At 35.9% G+C, this 18,867-nt stretch overlaps 1 pseudogene; it reads right to left on the reverse strand.

Moving 5' to 3' along the window:
- LOC143236990 (voltage-dependent calcium channel type A subunit alpha-1-like) overlaps positions 1 to 18,867 on the reverse strand; it is a 77,472-nt pseudogene that overhangs the window by 17,881 nt on the left and 40,724 nt on the right.

The following is an 18,867-nucleotide window of genomic DNA, read 5'->3' on the forward strand; positions in this document are numbered from 1 at the left end:
ATAGATGGGGGCCGTTTTATACAACGTTACAGATAAAACGACTCGTAACATTTTTTTTTTTCAATAAGAAATAACCGTGTTTTAAATGTGTTTGTTTTCTCATGACCTCATACCTTAATTGGTGCAAAACGTAGAGTAACAAAGCAAGGATCATCACACACAAACTGTAAAACTGTTCGTTTTAAACGTTCTATAAAATCTTGTATTTGGTAAGAATATAATATTTAGTTGTAGATAAAAGTTATTCTTGGAGAAACTAGACGACATACGTTGTGATCTTATGTTTCTACTTATTTATTCCAACCTTGTTACTCTACCTTTGTCATCCCTACATTGTATGTACTCAACTGTTGGAAATGTCTTTATATTACTTATTCAATTCTATGTAAATTGTGTGGTTCATCTTGGTTAAACGGGAAAAAAACACGTGAACATAATGATCGCAGAACATTAAAAAAACGAACTTCGGCCATCCCTATAAATCGGAAATTATTCTACCTTATGTACAAAATACAGAATAATGAAAGCTGGAGAACTGTTCAAATCTGTGTAATGGCACTTCGTAAATGAACCTTTGTGTGACACAGAATGATCGAGAATGGCACGTGTTAGTTCTCACATTAGTATTCTGTCAAAATTCCACAAAAAAATTGAGGTTTAATTTTACGTAGTATGTTTTGAATTCTACTATAACAGTTTGTCTTTATTTGGAAATGCAATAGAAGACGTTTTTATGCTATTGGAAACTGTGACTACACGTTTTATTTTACCATAAAACACGTTCGTTGTGAATTGATGTCGGAACATAAGAAAGGAATTATGTTATATTATGACCGAAGCCATCTTTAACTGCAAGTTTTCTCAACTGATGGTGTAATACAGGGCAATATTTTATTTTAAGTTTCCTGGTCTATTTATATTTAATGTTGACTAAAGTTCAGTTGGTTGTATACATTTCGCTTCATTAATCAACAACCTACGTTTTTAGTCCTAACCACTAGAGCTAATTTGCTTTTGATAAGATCTTATAATACGCTACCTTGTTAAGATAACTTGTAATAAGCTGCAGGCTATGTTTTATTAAACCAGACATTTCTATTGGTTTGCCAGAGCGAGAGATTTGATGTAGCATATAGGAAGTTTTAGTAATAAATTACTTTGTTCGTCAATGACAAAAACAATGACATGGGTGGGGGTTTCGACCCCCTATTTTTCCTCGTGTTATGAATCAAGAGAATGCTTATTTCAGTTATAATAAAATGCATCTCATTCCACACTTTGATTTCTGCGAGTTAGGAAACAAAATATTTCAGTTTCGACATGAATTTCACGTAGTGCCTTGTACAACTTTACAGAGAAAAATATTGAGTGTGATATGGTTTGTCTAGAATTTCGAGCAAAGTTACACGAGGGCTATCCGCGCTAGCCGTCCCTAATCTAGCAGTGTAAAACCAGAGGTAAGGCACCTAGTCATCATCACCCACCGCCAAATCTTGGGCTACTCTTTTACTACCGAATAGTGGGATTTACCGTAACATTATAATGCCCCACGGCTAAAAGGGCGAGCACGCTTGATACAAAAGGGGTTCGAACCCGTGACCCTCAGATTACGAGTCGAATGCCTTAACCAGCTGGTCATGCCGGACCGCTACGCGAGGACTATCTACGCTAGCCGTCCCTAATTTAGCAGTGTAAGACTAGAGGGAAGGAAGCTAGTCATCATCACCCACTGTCAACTCTTGGGCTACTCTTCTACCAACGAATAGTGGGATTTACCGTCACATTATAACGCCCCACGGCTGAAGGGACGAGCGCGTTTGGTACGAAAGGGGTTTGAACCCGAGACCCTCGGATTACGACTCAAGTGCCTTAACCACCTGGCCAAGTGAAATATGGTATCAAATGTTAACATGCTTTGGTTGAGAGTTTATAAAAGCGATTTGCCTATTCATGGGTTTCTACCCCATGTGAACCAGATTCAACCCCAAATCTCTATCAGTCTTTCTGTACGATGTTTGAAAATTGCCTTTTCTGCGTGCTAAGGAACTCCCACGTCTCTAATAATCTCTTCATGTTATTGTTGTTTGTCAGCTTCACAGTTAACAATAGTGTTGTTACATCTATTAAACGTTTCATCGTGAAAAGCTTTAAAAAACTATGATTTGCTAAATACTAAAACATGTAAAAAGGGGGTAATACAAGTTTATTTAAAGGGCTTTTTACACCAGCTCTGAAGTCGAATGAACATTTATCTTTCTGTTTTCCGTTAACTACCACTTACGAAATGCTTCTGTACGTTACTTAAAAATTTACATTGTCCAAATGCTGAGCACATTTAGAGATAATGATTTATACAATTGCCAAATATTACTATAAAAGCGTTTGCATTATATTGGGACCAAATATTTTACAGAAAAAGGGGCTTTATTTGGAACAAACGCAACTTGCCCAAAAATATGTATTTTTATTTAAATTCTCTTCGCGTCTTTACTATTTAGTTTTTTTAAATAAATTAATAAATAAAATACAAAGGGTCGCTCAAAAACAATCTATAAACTTCAACTGTTATGTGACTAAACGCAGACTTTTAAATTATAATGAAAAATAAAACCATTTTCTGAAAGAACGAATCGAACATCTAACATCTTTTAACCAAAAACGTTAAGGCAGTAATTGAAAAGCAGAGGGCGGTCTATAAATAGGTTGAATGTGATAAGTGTAAATCACTAGTTCAGAAATATTTTTACAAGATCACGATATCAGAGGGGGAACATCATATTTTTCTTGTTATTTTTGTGTCCCCTAACATTAATTTTAATTTGTTCACACGAATATCACACATTGGCCACCGTACATTTAATATTAAAGATGTGCCTTACCTGCTTTACAAATCCACTCTACGTATCCGTTCAGTTCCCGTTCTAATTGTTGTTGCTGTCTAAGTTTTAGAAAAGCTTGTCTGTTTTCTACCCTCTCTCTTTCTTTTGCAAATTCTCTGAAAGCGGTAAAAGCAGTGACAACAGCAGGAAACTACAGGAACAAGTATAATCACTATTATAACTGCCTTGAAAAGCTGGGATGTTGACAGTCGTATTGTGTTGGTGGGTTTCTCTTTTTAGACACAGAGAGACAACGGTTTCATTTTGATAACAAAAGTGATTTCTATCACTTTTTCAGAACTACGGGCAAAAATAACAAAAAAAATTATTACCAGACTTCGCGAGTTAAAGAATTAAACTTGCTGAGAGATTAATACGTCACGAGACCTTCGCGACCAATCAACAAGTACATTCAACACGTAAATTGGACTTAATTTCCTCGGGTAACTAATATTCGAAAATCAGAGTTGTTGTTTTTTTCTTAACTGTTGTAATATTAACGCAAGAAATTGTTAAGCAATGTCTCGTTTGTATACCTCGTAATTAGTGGTCTGCATCCTGTGGTGTCTTAAATAAAAGTTTCAAAATAGTTCTAAGTGAACAATGATTTTCAACACATTAAAATCATTGTTCACTCCGGTGAAACTGTTGGAAAAAAAATCCTTGTACCATAAGTTCGTTTGAAAAAAAAATTAAAGTATTAAATAATTGTATAAAAACAATCTTAGTTGGTAACAATTTGTTTGGAAACTGTGATATTTCTTTGTATTCAGTAAAATTTTAGTTTCTTTAGTAAGTCACCAGGTGGCAACTGTTCACATGGCATAACTTCACGCGCTGAAACATTCTCTTTTTACGACGAAGATTTCGTTCATGGACAAACGTCTCCGTAATCTAAAATCAATGCTGTTTCCAACGCATTTCGTAACTGCGAGTAGGAATAGATTACCGAAAGCCATGTAACATACTTAAATAATGTGTTCCTACCTTTCACCATTGTGCCGGATAACTTGTAAACACCCGAAGTTACAAGAGACGTATAAACCGTATTGAATAACTCCATGCTAAGCCTTTACCACATCTCCGAATAATGCTTTTATCTCAAACGAATGGGTGCATTTTTTCTCGCGGTGAGGTTGTTTTAAAGAGGAATTTTATTTAGTTTATTTGTATAACTATGCAAAAAGCTACAAAATGAGCCATCTCTGATCTCCCCATAATGTCTACCGCAACTTCGGTTCTAGCGTTGTAAGTCAGCAGACATACCGCTGCGTAACTGGAGATAGCTACTCGAGATCCATCTGTGTTAGCTGTCTCTACTAGAGAAGTGATGGAACAGAATGAACACAGACAGTAAACGCCACCCATGGCCATCTCTTATTTAATTCTTTACCAACTAAAAGTTGGATTGACCGAAATATTATAATGCCCCACAACCTAAAGAAAGAGCATGTTCATGGAGGGAATTTGAACTCGTAACACGCAGACAGACGATCTAGTCACTAAGCCGTGTTAAACCTAACATTCGAAACACTGCGACAAAGTGCAAATAATAGTAACCCAAAAGTTTCCGGAAAAGCGGAAAATTAGGTTGAATAGTTTATTTGTGGAAGGTGTTTTCACAGCTATCATAGGTAAACTAATAGGTTCTTGGAATGCAGCCTACAATGACCGACATCTGCACGTTTAATAGGGTAAAGGAACTCAACGTGTCACACGTAGGAAAAGCAAAGCATTTAGTGAACATGAAACTTTGTAACTAAAACCAACACCTGTTTACTACGTGTTAAGGCTTTCTGCAATGCTTGATATATCGCAGTTTTACTGGATAGCTCTGGTAGCGTGGCTGGATTCATAAAGTATGGGTCACGAGCGAAACCCACCTGCTTGACAAATCCAGGTAAAGTAGCCATTCACATCGGTGATAAAGACTTGCCTTCTGCGAGCTTTTCGAAAGTTTTCTTTGTTTTCACATCGCCTACGTTCGTTGGAAAACTCTCTGAGTCAAGAGTAAAAAGCTTTGATTATTCGAATGAACAATATTTGTAATTTTTGAAAACCATATATATATATATATTCGCGTATATGATTTTACAATATTTTACCCGAAAACTGTAGGTTATCTGTGTTATGCACAGCCCGGATATCCAAACCAGATTTTTTTTTGGTGTTGCATGCCCTCAGACTTGAGCCACTGTGAGGCATGACAGTGAAGGAACCTTTCCTTTGTTGGTTAGCACAAAGCTATACGATGGGCTATCTGTGCTGTGCCCACAACGGTTACTGCTGGTTTTTAGCATTATAAGCCCTTAGACCTGCCGCCGGAGGGCGGAAAAATTCAGTTTGTTTAAGTACTAAGCTACACAATAGGGTATCCGTGTTCTCTTCTCTGCGGGTATTGAAACTCAAATTTTAGCATTATAGGTCTTCAGACTTACTGCTAAGCTACGGAGGGAAAAACACTGGATGCGGAAATGAAATGTCTTAGAGGTAAAGTCTTGTATTCGTTGAAATATTTCAAGTCATGTTAACCAACTATCTGGTTCTCTAAACAATTACAGCGAAGTTATTGTTAAAACAATAAAAATAATCGAAATGTTAGTGTATTCTCAAGACGGGCCAGGGACAGTCAGTTACAAACTCTTTCTCCGCTAACCTGAAAACGACCTAAGAAAATCGAAATGTTGATCTGTATTTACTTTAAGGTCCAAGGTTCTATTACCCATACCAGCCGTCTTGAGAATACATTTTTATATCGGGAGGGGGGGTACGTCGTCAAGAATTTGTGTGTGTGTGTGTGCTTGTGAATTTCCTATCAGAAGATGTTGAACATTTTCCTAAACTAATTATAAGTATCTGTAAAAATTCATTAATAGATGTAGTGAAATAAGCAGAGGATAAATAATTACCATTACCTAATTAATTTAGCCATATCGTTAAAACTGTTAATATTATTTTTTACAATTCCCTACTGTTACAGCCACCGATAGGGGGTGAGAGTAAAGTGTGTGTGTGTGTTTTTTTTTCTTATAGCAAAGTCACATCGGACTATCTGCTGAGTCTACCGAGGGGAATCGACCCCCTGCTTGTAGCGTTGTAAATTCATAGACTTATCGGGGGAACAGGTAAAAGTAAAACGTAAAAAAGTAAAAAGGTAATCCGCGAAATTAAACAAATCTTTCGAAGTTCATCAGAATGTTCTACTTACCCGCTTAAAACTCCGAGAACTAGATTGAGCATGAAAAAAGACCCGAGTATAATAAGAGGCACGAAATAGATCCAGTTGAATGTGCTTCCTAACGCATCATTGGTCTGTAAAAGGAAAACAACCAATGAGGAAGAGAGATAGCTCAATTAAACAACCAATAGAAACTCAGATCGAGTTTCGTGAATGGATATCACGAGGGGCTTCAATAGCAAAACTGAAACCAAACAAAAAAAAAAGAAACAAAAACCCTTAAAATGGATCTCACTGCATCTAAATAGATTTACTGTAATTTCAACTTTGATATTTCATAAAATTATATTTACGTTACCAATTACAAAGAGAGAGCTTTGCAACGTTTAACGTGTTAAAACATTCACACCAGTAAATATATAACAAAAATACGTTGTTCTGCTGTTAGATGACAGTACGAAACAGTCTATTTTCCTTTCCTGCTGCTGTTAGCGTCTTAGTTAAGGAATCACAAGATTTGTTTGTGCTCTACACGAGTGAACATGACTTACCCAGTATAAAATGGACGTCCAACCTTCTTGTGTAATACACTGGAAAACAGTTAACATGGCAAAGAAGATATTGTCAAAGCTGGTGATCCCGTAGTTCGGACCAATCCACCCCTCCAGACATGACGCAACTTCTATGTCACAAGTGTGGGCGCCAATAGGAGCGTTAGCTGGATCAGTGGTCTGGTAGCAGGGGACTTCCTGTTCGCCCTCTGTAACAATTTCCGCTTCAAATACAAAAAATACGTGAAGTCAGGACCTCGTAAGAAAGTCGATGAAGATATAAGAAACTTAACTTACTAAGAAGTCTTGTTCGGAAACTACGAATCTCATTAAAATTAAACTACTGTGTAATTTATTCAAACATCGTGTTTTTTAACACAGGATCTCTCACCCAGCCAGAGAAGAAAGCGCGAGCTGGGTGGCAAGAGAAAATACATTGCGATAATTGTTCCTTGGGCACGTTAGCGTACACCGTTGGAAAGTCCCGAATATGTTGTCTCCAAAAGTGCATTCTATATGATGGTAGTGTAGTTTCTTTAGAGTGACCGCACCTCTTTACCAACAACACGAATTTACCATCCTTAGTTCTGATATTTAAATCCATAGATAAGTTATCAAAACACTTCTGGTTGAAAGAGAGATCCCATGTTAGCTCGTGAGCAATTTATAAAATAATAACGAATAATTAGCGTAAAAATCAATACGAAAGACTCGCCTGGACGTAATTTATGACCACGTGATTTAAAGTCTACGTTCAAGCTTGTTTTGAACTTCGCGCAAAACTACTCGAGGGCTATCTGCGCTAGCCGTCCCTAATTTAGCAATGTAAAACTAGAAGAAAGGCAGCTAGTCATCACCACCCACCACCAACTCTTGGGCTACTCTTTTACCAACGAATAGTGGGATTGACAGTCACACTTATAACGCCCCCACGGCTCAAAGGGCAAGCAAGTTTGGTGTGACGAAGATTCGAACCCGCGACCCTCAGAATACGAGTCGAACGCCTTAACAAACTTGGTCATGCCGGTCCCGTCACGTTCAAACAAAGTCTATAAATTCCTCATTTTGAGATAAAGGAATTATTTTCGTTTCTGATGTTGTAACAAGTAAATTATTTTAGTTTCTTGTGTTCTAATAAATAAGTTATTTTCGCTACTCATGATTAGATAAATTAACTATTTTAAATCTTTACGTTGAAATGTTCACGTAGGTAAAAATCGTTTAACAGAAAATTTGATAAAGAATATAGCTACGTTTATTCTAATCAAACTCTTCCATACTTAAACAGAATATGTGGCAAAGAACATACCTAATACCAACATAACATACCTACATACTCAATATCAACATCAGAATATATAATGAACAAAAGACATTCACATTTAATCTAAGAATGTTTTAGAAATGAAGTAAAAAAGAACAACATTACTTGAAAATAAAACGTGTCTGTATATTTACAGTGGCTAAATATCTGTTCGCAGATAACACTCATTCTTATCACGGCATCATTTGTGTTTGCTTTTGAATTTCGCGCAAAGCTACACGAGGGTTATGCTGTGCTAACCGTCCCTAATTTATCAGAGTAGAGCTAGTTGGAAGGCACCATATTTTGGGCTACTCTTTTATCAACGAATAGTGGGACTGGCCGTGACATTACAACGCCTCCCCCACACGGTTGAAAGGGTGAGCATGTTTGTTGAGGCTGGGATTCGAACCCGCGACCCTCAGATTACGAGTCGATCGCTTTAATCGCTTGGCCATCCCGGGCCACGTGAGTCACGTTTTAGTTGGTAAACTGTATTACTCGGATACTTACTTCTATCTTCTATGCTGTAACAGGTTTTATGGAGAGCACCACTGTAAAATTCAAGGCCAATAATGGCAAAAATAACGATGGCAAACAATACCAGAAGGCCAATCTGGAGGAGAGGAGCCATTGCCTTGAGAATAGACTTTAGTACAACCTGAAGACCTGTAGAAAAGTGGAAACACGTAAGACTCGAGTACCAATCAAAATATTTTTAGAATGTTTTAAAAATGTAGTGTAACTTTACACATTTATACAAATATCAGATAAAGACGTAACACTTGAAGACAATAAAGTGAAACTAGCACGTTGAAATAAAAAGTTTAGCCTAACTGAAAATACTATACGGGTATTTCTTAACACCAATCATGAAAATCTACATATACAGGAAGGGTGATAACATGTCTTGACACGTCGTTACACGTGACATATCTCAGAATAAAACAAAACATTTCGTCAGATTTTGTGGAATTAGGGCTTATTAAGAGCCACAGTGGAATCACTGGGAAAGTATTTTGCCCTAATTCCTGTCATTGTATGTATTTCGTCTTCTTCTTAAGTAAGGATTATATTCACGTGCATAAGGGAATTACTCATATCAAAAGTATCATTTTATCATTATTAAACAACACAGGTGATTCTTTTGTCTGTTCTAACAGTACGCGTGTACAGATAAACCAGACGTTTCAACTAATATCTTCTCCTGTGACTGTTTGTTTTGTTCAGAAATGCAGAAAGAGAATACTTGAAATGAAATGGAACATAAAACTTTGTTGTGAAAACTATCAATGAAATAGTAATGTGTCTACAACACGTTGTTAGTAACGTGTCTACAACACGTTGTTAGTAATATGTCCAAACTACATTGTTAGTAATGTGTCTACAACACGTTGTTAGTAATATGTCTACAACACGTTGTTAGTAATGTGTCTACAACACGTTGTTAGTAATGTGTCTACAACACGTTGTTAGTAATGTGTCCAAACTACGTTGTTAGTAATGTGTCCAAACCACATTGTTAGTAAAGTGATGTGTCCAAACTACATTGTTAGTAAAGTGATGTGTCCAAACCACATTGTCAGTAAAGTGATGTGTCCAAACCACATTGTCAGTAAAGTGATGTGCCCAAACTACATTGTTAGTAAAAGGATGTGTCCGAACTACATTGTCAGTAAAGTGATGTGTCCAAACTACATTGTTAGTAAAGGGATGTGTCCAAACTACATTGTTAGTAATGTGTCTGAACTAAATTGTTAGTAATGTGTCTAAACCACATTGTTAGTAATGTGTCTAAACTACATTGTTAGTAATGTGTCTAAACCACATTGTTAGTAATGTGTCTGAACTACATTGTTAGTAATGTGTCCAAACCACATTGTTAGTAATGTGTCTACAACACGTTGTTAGTAATGTGTCTAAACTATGTTGTTAGTAATGTGTCCAAACTACATTGTTAGTAATGTGTCAAACCACGTTGTTAGTAATGTGTCCAAACCACGTTGTTAGTAATGTGTCTACAACACGTTGTTAGTAATGTGTCTACAACACGTTGTTAGTAAGGTGTCTACAACACGTTGTTAGTAATGTGTCTACAACACGTTGTTAGTAATATGTCCAAACCACATTGTTAGTAATGTGTCTACAACACGTTGTTAGTAATATGTCCAAACCACATTGTTAGTAATGTGTCTACAACACGTTGTTAGTAATGTGTCCAAACCACATTGCTAGTAATGTGTCTACAAAACGTTGTTAGTAATGTGTCTAAACTACGTTGTTAGTACTGTGTCCAAACTACATTGTTAGTAATGTGTCCAAACAACGTTGTTAGTAATGTGTCCAAACTACATTGTTAGTAATGTGTCCAAACCACATTGTTAGTAATGTGTCCAAACCACATTGTTAGTAATGTGTCTACAACACGTTGTTAGTAATGTGTCTACAACACGTTGTTAGTAATGTGTCTACAACACGTTGTTAGTAATGTGTCCAAACCACGTTGTTAGTAATGTGTCTACAACATGTTGTTAGTAATGTGTCCAAACCACGTTGTTAGTAATGTGTCTACAACACGTTGTTAGTAATGTGTCCAAACCACATTGTTAGTAATGTGTCTACAACACGTTGTAAGTAATGTGTCTAAACTACGTTGTTAGTAATGTGTCCAAACTACATTGTTAGTAATGTGTCCAAACTACATTGTTAGTAATGTGTCCAAACCACGTTGTTAGTAATGTGTCCAAACTACATTGTTAGTAATGTGTCCAAACCACATTGTTAGTAAAGTGATGTGTCCAAACTACATTGTTAGTAAAGTGATGTGTCCAAACCACATTGTTAGTAATGTGTCTGAACTAAATTGTTAGTAATGTGTCTAAACCACATTGTTAGTAATGTGTCTAAACCACATTGTTAGTAATGTGTCTAAATTACATTGTTAGTAATGTGTCTAAACCACATTGTTAGTAATGTGTCTCAACTACATTGTTAGTAATGTGTCCAAACTACATTGTTAGTAATGTGTCAAACCACGTTCTTAGTAATGTGTCTACAACACGTTGTTAGTAATGTGTCCAAACCACATTGTTAGTAATGTGTCTACAACACGTTGTTAGTAATGTGTCCAAACCACGTTGTTAGTAATGTGTCTACAACACGTTGTTAGTAATGTGTCCAAACCACGTTGTTAGTAATGTGTCTACAACACGTTGTTAGTAATGTGTCTACAACACGTTGTTAGTAATGTGTCCAAACCACATTGTTAGTAATGTGTCCAAACTACATTGTTAGTAATGTGTCCAAACCACGTTGTTAGTAATGTGTCCAAACTACATTGTTAGTAATGTGTCCAAACCACATTGTTAGTAAAGTGATGTGTCCAAACTACATTGTTAGTAAAGTGATGTGTCCAAACCACATTGTTAGTAATGTGTCTGAACTAAATTGTTAGTAATGTGTCTAAACCACATTGTTAGTAATGTGTCTAAACCACATTGTTAGTAATGTGTCTAAATTACATTGTTAGTAATGTGTCTAAACCACATTGTTAGTAATGTGTCTCAACTACATTGTTAGTAATGTGTCCAAACTACATTGTTAGTAATGTGTCAAACCACGTTCTTAGTAATGTGTCTACAACACGTTGTTAGTAATGTGTCCAAACCACATTGTTAGTAATGTGTCTACAACACGTTGTTAGTAATGTGTCCAAACCACGTTGTTAGTAATGTGTCTACAACACGTTGTTAGTAATGTGTCCAAACCACGTTGTTAGTAATGTGTCTACAACACGTTGTTAGTAATGTGTCTACAACACGTTGTTAGTAATGTGTCCAAACCACATTGTTAGTAATGTGTCCAAACTACATTGTTAGTAATGTGTCCAAACCACGTTGTTAGTAATGTGTCCAAACTACATTGCTAGTAATGTGTCCAAACCACATTGTTAGTAATGTGTCCAAACCACATTGTTAGTAATGTGTCCAAACCACATTGTTAGTAATGCGTCTAAACCACGTTGTTAGTAATGTGTCTACAACACGTTGTTAGTAATGTGTCTACAACACGTTGTTAGTAAGGTGTCTACAACACGTTGTTAGTAATGTGTCTACAACACGTTGTTAGTAATATGTCCAAACCACATTGTTAGTAATGTGTCTACAACACGTTGTTAGTAATATGTCCAAACCACATTGTTAGTAATGTGTCTACAACACGTTGTTAGTAATGTGTCCAAACCACATTGCTAGTAATGTGTCTACAAAACGTTGTTAGTAATGTGTCTAAACTACGTTGTTAGTACTGTGTCCAAACTACATTGTTAGTAATGTGTCCAAACAACGTTGTTAGTAATGTGTCCAAACTACATTGTTAGTAATGTGTCCAAACCACATTGTTAGTAATGTGTCCAAACCACATTGTTAGTAATGTGTCTACAACACGTTGTTAGTAATGTGTCCAAACCACGTTGTTAGTAATGTGTCTACAACATGTTGTTAGTAATGTGTCCAAACCACGTTGTTAGTAATGTGTCTACAACACGTTGTTAGTAATGTGTCCAAACCACATTGTTAGTAATGTGTCTACAACACGTTGTAAGTAATGTGTCTAAACTACGTTGTTAGTAATGTGTCCAAACTACATTGTTAGTAATGTGTCCAAACTACATTGTTAGTAATGTGTCCAAACCACGTTGTTAGTAATGTGTCCAAACTACATTGTTAGTAATGTGTCCAAACCACATTGTTAGTAAAGTGATGTGTCCAAACTACATTGTTAGTAAAGTGATGTGTCCAAACCACATTGTTAGTAATGTGTCTGAACTAAATTGTTAGTAATGTGTCTAAACCACATTGTTAGTAATGTGTCTAAACCACATTGTTAGTAATGTGTCTAAATTACATTGTTAGTAATGTGTCTAAACCACATTGTTAGTAATGTGTCTCAACTACATTGTTAGTAATGTGTCCAAACTACATTGTTAGTAATGTGTCAAACCACGTTCTTAGTAATGTGTCTACAACACGTTGTTAGTAATGTGTCCAAACCACATTGTTAGTAATGTGTCTACAACACGTTGTTAGTAATGTGTCCAAACCACGTTGTTAGTAATGTGTCTACAACACGTTGTTAGTAATGTGTCCAAACCACGTTGTTAGTAATGTGTCTACAACACGTTGTTAGTAATGTGTCTACAACACGTTGTTAGTAATGTGTCCAAACCACATTGTTAGTAATGTGTCCAAACTACATTGTTAGTAATGTGTCCAAACCACGTTGTTAGTAATGTGTCCAAACTACATTGCTAGTAATGTGTCCAAACCACATTGTTAGTAATGTGTCCAAACCACATTGTTAGTAATGTGTCCAAACCACATTGTTAGTAATGCGTCTAAACCACATTTTTAGTAATGCGTCTAAACCACATTTATAGTAAAGTGATGCGTCTAAACCACATTGTTAGTAATGTGTCTACAACACGTTGTTAGTAATGTGTCCGAACCACGTTGTTAGTAATGTGTCCAAAACACATCGTTAGTAATGTGTCCAAACCACATTGTTAGTAATGCGTCTAAGCCACATTTTTAGTAATGCGTCTAAACCACATTTATAGTAAAGTGATGCGTCTAAACCACATTTATAGTAAAGTGATGCGTCCAAACCACATTTATAGTAAAGTGATGCGTCTAAACCACATTGTTAGTAAAGTGATGCGTCTAAACCACATTTATAGTAAAGTGATGCGTCTAAACCACATTGTTAGTAAAGTGATGCGTCCAAACCACATTGTTAGTAAATTGATGTGTCCAAATCACATTGTTAGTAAAGTGATGTGTCCGAACTACATTGTCAGTAAAGTGATGTGTCCAAACCACATTGTTAGTGATGTGTTTAAACTACATTGTTAGTAATGTGTCTAAACTATATTGTTAGTAATGTGTCGTGTCTAAACTACATTGTTAGTAATGTGTCGTGTCTAAACCACGTTGTTAGTAATGTGTCCAAACTACATTGTTAGTAATGTGTCGTGTCTAAACTACATTGTTAGTAAAGTGATGTGTCCAAACTACATTGTTAGTACAGTGATGTGTCCAAACCACATTGTTAGTAAAGTGATGTGTCCAAACTACATTGTCAGTAAAGTGATGTGTCCAAACTACATTGTTAGTAAAAGGATGTGTCCGAACTACATTGTCAGTAAAGTGATGTGTCCAAACTACATTATTAGTAAAGGGATGTGTCCAAACTACATTGTTAGTAATGTGTCTGAACTAAATTGTTAGTAATGTGTCTAAACTACATTGTTAGTAATGTGTCTAAAGCACATTGTTAGTAATGTGTCTAAACCACATTGTTAGTAATGTGTCTAAACTACATTGTTAGTAATGTGTTTAAACCACCTTGCTAGTAAAGTGATGCGTCTCAACCACATTGTTAGTAAAGTCATGTGGTTATAATGTTTCAATAAATGTGTTTCAAAACTCAAGAGTGGCTTCATTTCATTTTGTGTGTAATTTGTTATTACTTTACTTGTGTTCTGGTTTAATAATACCGATAGATGTGTTTATAAACTTTTTTCGTTCAGTTCGCACTACTCTACCCACCACAGATACTTAAACCATCAGACGTATAGCTGAGCCAGAGGAGGACTTTATAGTCTTATAAGCTTTATATTACACACACATTTGTGAATAACGGTATAATACTATTGGTCTCCAGTTGCAACAACATCACTAAAGTAAAATAATATATGGATGATAACAAACATCGACATTTTCAAGAAATTGTAACACATTTAGTGGCGACGTATGAGCTAAAAATATGAAGGATAAACACCTTTAAAATATCTTTAAAAAAAAAATTTTAATACCATATGTGCCACATATACGTTTCTTATAAATTATCATAAATTTTTACTCTCCAAGTGACCGGAAATAGTAAATTACATCAACAGCCAGAATCCGTCGTCTTTAGGTGTAATTCACTTCATTTCTGCTTTGCTTCCTAGCTAGATGTAATTTGATTTTAACTTTTGTTCTTTAGGCCTAATGGTGACAAAAGCCAAGGTTGTTTGTTTTTTCTGTTATCTAATATATTATAAAGCAACACGATTCTGCACTGATGGCGTTGAAATTTAGAGCATTTTGGGCATTACCAATAGCATCATAATGCGTTTTACTTTTAGCAAATAGAATGTGCATTTTTTTTTTATTCTATGGTATTATTTTATACACCTAATAATAAACATCGTAATAGGCTCTGGTTTTATCAGAATTGATGTGCTAATAAACTGTTATTGAACGATTCTGTTAACCTTGGTCATTTTATACAATTAGCAGGTAACACCGTAATATATGTAATAGTTAATATTGATAATGTTTTATAGGGTGGTCCATTTTTGTTTTGTCCGCAATGTTTAATTATGCCGCAAAACATGTTTTTGGCATTTTCAGGTCAATTCGAAACTGCTGCAAAACCTATCTCTATTTACTAAAACACTTGAAATACTTTAATCAAATTAAAAACAAAACTTGATCTTTGCGGTTAGTAAAGTAGAAACAAAACGTTTACACGTTTAATTGGCTCGATTTGTACTGGAGATAAAATGAAGGGGGGTCAATCTACCCCCTCCCTATCGGTAATTATAGAATTTGTTTGTTTGTTTTGAATTTTGCGCAAACCTACACGATGGCCATCTGCACTAGCAGTCCTTAATTTAGAAGAAAAGGATTAGAGGGGAAACAGCTAGTCATCACCACCCACCGCAAACTCTTTGGCCACTCTTTTACCAACGAACAATAGGATTGACCGTCAAATTATAAAGCCTCCACAAAAGAAAGAGGCGAGCATGTTTGGCGTGATGGGGATTCGAATCTGTGACCCACAGAATACGGGTAGAGTACCACTAACCATTTAGCCATACTGGGTCGTAAGTGAGGAGAAATTTCATACTTTTGACAAATATAGAAATATATTCCGAATTAATTTAAACTTAGAGTACAAACTTTGTGTCGTTTTAGGTTCTCACATGTCGCGTTGGTTTATTTGTCTTGTTTTTTGAATATCGCGCTTAGCCACACGAGGGCTATTTGAGCTAGCCGTTCCTAATTTAGCAGTGTAAGACTAGAGGGAAGGCAACTAGTCATCACCACCGAGCATGTTTGGTGAGACCGGGATTCGAACCCACGACCCTCAGATTACGAGTCGAACGCCTTAACCCACCTGGCCATGCCGGGCCTCACATGTCGCGTGCTTTGCATATATGAAACTATTTTTTTAGGATTATTTAATTTTGAACTAGCTCTCAAACTTGAGAATAGTATAAAACATGGAGGTTGAGATGTGAGCTAACTTATTTTCTTTTTTTACAGTTATTTTTCAGTGATTTATGGAGTTGTTACGTCGAACACAGCTCTTCGTTACTCTGTCTTCAGATTAGATAATTGTTTGAATCAATAACGTCACTTAGCTGAATCGAATTGATTTTATAAACATAATAAGAATAATAACCATTTCGTGTAAGGTACAAATTATAAATCTTTGTTATCCACCAGTAATAGAACAATAATATAAATAAATTACTTTCACACGAGTCTTAAGTTGGTTCTAAAAGGGATTCAGTAACCCAATATAATATTTCCATAATCTAATAGCGATTTTTCTAGAATAGCTTTGCACTTCTCGTAATGCGCGAGTCTTAGTGTCACAATTAAAGATGGTCACAAGTCAAGTTCAGGCCCGGCATGGCCAGATGGTTAAGGCACTCGACTCGAAGTAACCAGAGGGTCGCGGGTTCGAATCCCCGTCGCGCCAAACATGCTCGCCCTTTAAGCCGTGGGGGAGTTATAATGTGATGGTCAATCCCACTATTCGTTGGTAAAAGAGTAGCCCAAGAGTTGGCGGTTGGTGATGATGACTAGCTGCCTTCCCTCTAGTCTCGCATTGTTAAAGTAAGGGCGACTTGTGCAGATAGCTCTCGTGTAGCTTTGCGCGAAATTCAAAACAAACCAATTCAAGTACCCCCCTGTTGTTGGTAGTTTAAAAATACATTTAATAATTAACGTTTAGTAATTACTGAACCAAAATCCAGGTATAAAGCGTGAAGAAAGTTCTCATATATCATACGAACCATTATATTTGTTTCTGTTATCGATACTGACAGTTATTCCAATCACAATGCTGTTGAGACCACAAACGCAACTTTTGTTTTAAGAACTTGGATGAATGTAGACTAAGGTAACACGAGGAGAAAAAGTGTGCTAGTTTTAAATGAGAGAGAAGAACAGATGAGCTAAATTACATAATGTAAGCAACTACGTCCTATATGTCGACGTTACTGACGTAAATTTAAAATATTGTGTCCATGTATATTTTTTCATATTAATTCGCCACAGCTTTAACTTTGTCTTTGGTCTTTTTAAAAATAAAAAACTTACTTGGTATTCCTGAGACCAGCTTCAACGGACGTAAGACTCTAATGGCCCGCAAAGTTCTCAAATCTACGTCTAAGTTATCAGGGGCGTAGGACGTAATGAATCTGAAAAAGGGAAGGAAATCTAGTCTAACTACATCAACTACTTCTAAATCTACCTGAAGGAAAGGCAGGGAAATATTACATTCAGAAAGATCAGGAAGTTCGTTCTAACAGAACCAAATAAAGGAGGAACCACTGAGAGTAAACTGTTCACTACAAATCTGGGAGAAGATTTCCACATTGCAGAAGCAGAGGGCAATAGGTGTTAACAGAAGGAATTTACTAAGCTTGCAAGCTTCAACAGCAAAATTACTAATGACTGCTGAATCGACTCGTAAAGAATAGAAGAGATGAGAATTTTGTAAAAAATCAGTTTTCTGTATCTTAAAATAATATTACTTTTCATTAATTCCTAGCTACACTAGTAGAATATATACATATTGAGCTTGTTAATATCTATTCTTGACTTAAATCGAAATCTTAGCCTGTTTTCTACATTTATGTAAAAGAAGTATCTCATAACCTTTCCATCTAATATAATTAAACCTGTCGCAACATGGAAATTACTCATACCACTAAAGTCTTATAATAAAACAATAGAAAGTTAATCATTTAGAAACCTTGTGAGTTATGTCATAAACATGGAATTTACAGATTTGTTTATGTTTATTAGAGTTAGTTATTATTGGTTTGGTTTTGTTAATTTCGCGCAAAGCTACTCGAGGACTATCTGCGCTAGCCGTCCCTAATTTAGCAGTGTAAGACTAGAGGGAAGGCAGCTAGTCATCACCACCCACCGTTGGGCTATTCTTTTACCAACGAATAGTGGGACTGACCGTCACATTATAACGCTCCCACGGCTGAAAGGGCAAGCATGTTTGGCGCGACGTGGATGCAAACCCGCGACCCTCAGATTACCAGTCGCACGCCTTAACACGCTTGGCCATACTGGGCCAAGTTATTATTGAAAACATTCTATGGTCTAAGAGTTGTATTTTGTTAACTTTTGGTATTGATTCTGAACGTCAGTTATTATTGAAAACGTTCTATGGTCTAAGAGTTGTATTTTGTTAACTTTTGGTATTGATTCTGAACCTTAGTTATTATTGAAAATATTCTATGGTCTAAGAGTTGTATTTTGTTAACTTTAAGTGTTGATTCTGAACCTTAGTTATTATTGAAAACATTCTATGGTCTAAGAGTTGTATTTTGTTAACTTTAAGTGTTGATTCTGAACCTTAGTTATTATTGAAAACATTATATGGTCTAAGAGTTGTATTTTGTTAACTTTAAGTGTTGATTCTGAACCTTAGTTATTATTGAAAATATTCTATGGTCTAAGAGTTGTATTTTGTTAACTTTAAGTGTTGATTCTGAACCTTAGTTATTATTGAAAACATTCTATGGTCTAAGAGTTGTATTTTGTTAACTTTAAGTGTTGATTCTGAACCTTAGTTATTATTGAAAACATTCTATGG

Source organism: Tachypleus tridentatus, chromosome 2 (assembly GCF_004210375.1).
Source record: "Tachypleus tridentatus isolate NWPU-2018 chromosome 2, ASM421037v1, whole genome shotgun sequence".
In the NCBI taxonomy this organism is placed as follows: Eukaryota; Metazoa; Arthropoda; class Merostomata; order Xiphosura; family Limulidae; genus Tachypleus; species Tachypleus tridentatus.